Below are 5,737 nucleotides of genomic sequence, written 5' to 3'. Positions count from 1 at the left end.
CGCTCACCAACAAACGGGAGCTTATTTTTCCTAAGCAATCTTTCAACTAAAGAAAAATAGGCATGGCCTAATCGATCGTGCCATCGGGTTGACGAAAGCTTGGCAACACTGTAGGCTCGTTTATTTAATCTTTGACACTCCGGAAGCAATGGGTAGAGCTCTCGAACGCATCTACCTCGATAAAGCACTTTCTTCGTTGCCTGATCCTTGATCAAAAAGAAAGAAGGATGAAACTCGAGAAAGACATGATTATCAATGGCAATTCTATGAACGGAGAGAAGATTCATACTAGCACTAGGGACATGCAAGATTTTATTTAGATGAAGGTTGCGATGGGGAGTTTTAATAACCATATGACCAACGTGACGAATCCTCATACCTGCACCATTGGCAGTGTGGATCTGGTCCTTGCCGCGGTATTTCTCCCGTGTGGTCACCTTCTCAAGCTCGCTGGTGATGTGTTCAGTGGCCCTGCTGTCGACGTACCAATTTGTGTCGACGCCGTAGGAGCCGTCCGCAGCTGCAGCAACTTTGTCCTCGTCTTGGGAGTCATTGTCATCTTTATCGTAGCGGTACCAGCAGTCTTTGGCCGTGTGCCCAAGCTTGCCACAGATCTGACAGCGAGGGGCATCCGGACGAGACCTGGCGGAGCTGTCGCCACGGCGAGGTTTGGAGTTGGGGGAGCGGCCGCCGCGGGAGTTGGAGGAGCCACCACCGTTGATGGTGCCGCCAGGCTGCCCTTTGGTGCGGGGAGAGCCACGACCGCGACCACGACCGCGAGATGCGGCGTTGGCCGAGGACTTGTAGCCGCCGGAGGAGCCATGAAATTGAGCCATGCGCTGATCGAAGTTGCTCAGCATGGCATAGAGCTCATCGAGGGTGACAGGCGTGACGCGGGCGTCGAGGGCGGAGACGAGCGGCTGGTAGTCGACGTCCAGCCCATGGAGGATGTACGAGATCAACTCGTCGTCCTGGGTGGGTTTGCCGGTGGCGGCGAGCTCATCAGCGAGGCCGCGGAGGGAGGCGAAGTAGGAGGCAACAGACTGGTTGCCCTTCTGCGCGTTGATAAGCGCAGTTCGGATGTTGTTGACGCGGCTGAGGGATTGGGACGAGAACATGCCCGCCAGAGCCAACCAAAGTTCACGCGCCGTGGTGATCGCGGTGACCGCGACCAAGACCTCCCTGGACAGCGTACTCAGCAAATAGCCGAGCACCTGTTGGTCCTCCTTGACCCAAAGCGGGTGGAGAGGGTTGGGCTCCGAAGTCTCCTTGTCGTCTTTGTCCTTGGTGACGTGGAGTCTGGCCGGTTCAGGCGAGGTGCCGTCGATGTAGCCGAAGACACCGGCGCCCCGCAGGTGGGGTGTGACCTACGTGCGCCAGAGCACGTAATTCGTGCGGTTGAGCTTCTCGGTGACCTGGCCATTGAGGCTAGGTTGGGAGGCGCCGGATGAAGACATGGCTATGGTACTAGATGGAATTGGGATAGCTAGATGGAGAGAGGAAGGGCTCTGATTACCATATGCGATATGCGGGAAGCGTCTTACCTCGTTGGAGGGACGCGTTGTATGTTTATATGGTAGGGGCGCACCTCCTTGGATAACAGCGCATACAAGAGTTTGTTAAGATTACATTGCTTGGAGAAGAAGGGATAAGAGAGAGGAAGGATTCGGTTATATCCACCGAAACCATTTAAACATCTATCCCTAGTCTATTTCTACAATGCTACGTTTAACAGGCGAATCATGCAAAAATTTCATTCATGTTTTTCTTTTTTTTTCTTACATATTATATCACTAGACTGATTAAGTCTCAGTCAACAGAGATCTAGACACATCCATATAATTTTATCATAGTACGATTGTCTATGATTCTTGGTTGAGAAAAAAAAAACAGACATCAAACAGGCATCGCTCCTTACTAATAATCCAAACGCGCCTACCAGCCAAACTAAACCACAGCTGCAGCACATGCGCAACCGCGCAAAAGGCACACCGGGGACATGAACTGCAGCAGAAACTGTCCAGAAACCTCGTAATCATGTCATGGGCACCGGGCCATCCTTACGTTGTTGCGGTCTCCATGCGCGAGCTGCAGTGAAGAGTGAAGACTTCACCTGTCACCCGGTTCTTCTTCTTCTTCTTTTATTTATTTTTTTGTTCCGTGAATGCAGCCGTTCTGGCAAAAGAAAACAAAAACAGAAAAGAAAAGAAAAATAGTGCTTCAAGTCAATTCCGTGTGGACTGCAACCCTTGGATCAGTGATGAGATGACATGCATACTATTACTAGCTGCACACGACAGAATATTCCAGTTCGGGCAAGGATTTTCCGTCATTCTTTCTTTTTTCCCTGTGCAAGGGATGCAGCCTCGTTGCCGCTCTGAATTTGCTGAACCCGGCTTCTCTCCAAGACCAGAGGAGCAGTCCCAGTCCCCCTCCATCAGTGGCAGCAGTGAGCGAGAAGAAAAGGAGCACGCTCCATGTTAATCCTAGCTACTACTACTAGCTAGTAGTGTGCTTACACCAGTAGGGGCTTGATTCCCATTGCTCCGCCGGCCGATACGGCACGGTCGGTCCTTATTTCGGTTTCCCGGTTATCTATGTTCGTCTTGCTGAAAATTGAGCGTGGAGCGTGTCTGCGTGTGTGCTTTTCCGGAGGGGGCAGGCAGGATGTTGCTTGCTTGCTCACGCGGCATCTCCGGTCTGGTCAATGCAGAGCAAGCTAACACACCACTGGCAGACAACTGATCAGGAGCTCAGAGCCACTTTCCTCTCCAGAGCTCACCACGCAGACAGCAAATCACGCGCCGCTCCTCCAGATTTCACGACCAACCACCACCGGAGAACCACACGGCGCGTTGCGGTCGCGGAAGCCGCGGACGATCGACCGCGGTGCGCACGTAGAGAGAAAGAGGGCATCGCATCGTATCCGCCGAAATCTGAAACGTCACTGGACCGCGTCGGGCGCGGGAGGCCCACGAGCACGAGCCGTCACACCGCCGGAGGGGACACATCCAAATCCAGCTTACCTCACCCGCCGCCCGCGATCGTGCGTGGAGTGGCAGTACGTCCGCCCGTCCCCACGGCCCATCACGCGGCTCGCTCACCTCACCGTCGCAGTCGGTCGACAGTAGTTGGCCATCACGCCAACTCCACCGCGCGACCCTATCCTATTTGACCCTGTTCATTTGAAATAAAACGGACAAATAGCGCGGCCCGGCGCGCGCCTTAAACAGACAAATGTTCGGATTCTATCCGTTTTTGATCCATCCTTGGCCCAAACTTGCGCTCGGTTTGAGGTGAAACGGACTCGCGCGGACGGCCTGGGCGCACGCCCTTGTCCCCCCCGTGGCCCGCCTGTCGGGGACACTCGCAGTCCCTCCGCTCCCAACGCTTCCACCCACTCTCTCCCGCCTCGCCCCGTCGCCGCCGCCGCCGCTATTCTCCGGCCGCCTCCTCACCGCGCAGCCTCCGGCCGACCCTACCAAACCACTTCTCGACATGGCCGCCACCACGCCCGTGCTTTGGCCGTAGTTTTGGCCATCGATCGGAGGTTTGGCCGTCGCCGTCTTTGCCGGCCACATAGGGGACAGGACCGCCGGCGACGCACCACGGCGGCCTCGGCAGCTTCCGAGGAGAGCTCCAGAGCGGCCAGTAGCCGGCCGGCAACCACCCCTGCTGCGTCGAGGTAATCATCGCGGCCTCTTCGCTACCACGACCGCAAGGTGTTCGACATTTTGCCCACAAAGGTATGGACAGTGGAGACGAGTTTTTCTTCCATCACTTCATTTGTTCATCGGACGATTCATTGTCGGATGATGAAGATCTTGTGGTTGTTGCACTGGTCGTTCACGACCACATTCAACGGCACCTTCCTCGATACAGGGGGTCAGTCCCTGGCCGTGCTCCCAACCTGAACCGCAACAGGGAGAGAGGCCACGCCCTACTCTCTGCTGATTACTTTGCCAACACCCCGCTCTTCAAGCCGGATAAATCCCTCGCCGTTTTCGAATGGCAAGGCATGTGTTCAATCGTATCCGAGAGGGAGTGGTTGCTCATGATCGATACTTCGAGTGCAAGACGGATGCCCTTGGCAAGTTTGGATTCTCCTCTTACCAGAAATGCAAGTTTTGCGAGACTGTGATCGAGGTGTTTGGCCCAGAGTACTTGAGGCAGCCAACTGCCGCTGATACAGAGAGATTGTTGGCGACCAACGCAGCTATAGGCTTTCCAGGCATGCTTGACAACATAGATTGTATGCACCGGGAGTGGAAAAACTGTCCATTTCCTTGGCAGGGCCAGTAAAGGGGCATGTCAACGGGTGCATTGTCATATTAGAAGCGGTGGCATCGCAGGATTTTTGGATATGGCATTCTTTCTTCGGCATGGCAGGTTCTCACAATGATATCAACGTGCTGTAGCGTTCTCCAGTCTTTGCGAGGCTTGCAGAAGGCCACTCCCCACCTGTCAACTTTGAGATCAACGGCCACCAGTACAACAAGGGATACTATCTAGTAGATGGTATATATTCTCAGTGGTCAACTTTTGTGAAGACAATTTCGAAACCCCAAGGTGAGAAGAGAAAGAGATTTGCCTAAATGCAAGAGAGTGTTAGAAAGGATGTGGAACATGCTTTTGGTGTGCTTCAATCCCGGTGGGGTATCGTTCGAAACCCTGCATTGTCATGGGATGAAAGGAAGCTTTGGGAGGTAATGACTACTTGTGTGATCATGCACAACATGATCGTCGAGGACGAGCGTGATGAGAGTATCTTCGACCAAGGATTTAATTATCAAGGTGAAAATATTGAGCCCCTGCACCAAGACCCGGCCACATTTGAACAATTTGCCCAATTCCACCGTGAGATGCGTGATTGGCACAGTTATTTGAATCTTCAAAATGTCTTGGTTGAGCACGCGTGGGATCACATTGGCAACCAATATATGTATTGGTTCATTTTATGTTCAGTCAAGACAATTTCGATTTGGTTGTAAAACTATTTTATTAAAGACAATTTCAATTGAATTGTAAAATTATTTTAATTTTTAGACAAATATTTGGGTTGGAAAACTAGTTTTGATGAAAATATGAGCATTTTTGGCCCTAACGGATAGGATGGGGCAAACGGATGTGGCCGCCTGCATCTCCGGATATGTCCGGACACGACTCCAGGCCATGGCTCGTCCAAGTAATTGTAACTGTACTCGTAATAAACAACGATAAAGCTTGGGCGCCGCACCTGCATGGCTGCGTCCACGCGACGACTGACGCAGATTCCACCTACCACTGCTACTACGCGGAGTAGCAGACCGGCGAAGCATCGTGCCCGCGGTCGGTCAACGAGAGTCACGAGACTACCACCACCGGCACTACTCGCTGACATGTGTGATTCTTGGAGCGTTCTCCTTCCCCTGGACTGACACGACGCGTGCGTACGCCGGGCTGATCGTGATCGATTAAACAAAGATAAAACTGACCTCGAGAGCACACGGTGTCGCTGACCAACCAGGCCTCCCGAAACGGAATCTGCGCGTGCACGAACATGCAACCCAGGAGAAACTCCAGCTGCCGCTGCCGCTGGCGCTGCCACGGCTGCACGCGTAGCGTAGACGATCCGGCGAATCCATCAGCAGCCGCAGCGCGTGGCAGGAAAACGAAAGAGAAAGTAAAACGAATCCATCAAACGACGGGCGCGGCGTGGAGAGAAGGACCGGGCGACTTTTGCTGGAGCTCGGCGCCG

The 5,737-nt window shown here is 53.4% G+C and overlaps 1 pseudogene; it reads right to left on the bottom strand.

The window, feature by feature from the left end:
* Window positions 1-841: 841 nt before the first annotated feature.
* LOC123072752 (uncharacterized) lies at window positions 842-980 on the bottom strand (annotated as a pseudogene).
* Between the last annotated feature and the right edge of the window lie 4,757 nt (window positions 981-5,737).

This window comes from Triticum aestivum, chromosome 1A, assembly GCF_018294505.1.
Source record: "Triticum aestivum cultivar Chinese Spring chromosome 1A, IWGSC CS RefSeq v2.1, whole genome shotgun sequence".
NCBI classification, from domain to species: Eukaryota; Viridiplantae; Streptophyta; class Magnoliopsida; order Poales; family Poaceae; genus Triticum; species Triticum aestivum.
The sequence above is the reverse complement of the archived record's forward strand: the minus strand, read 5'-3'. Positions and strand labels throughout refer to the sequence as shown.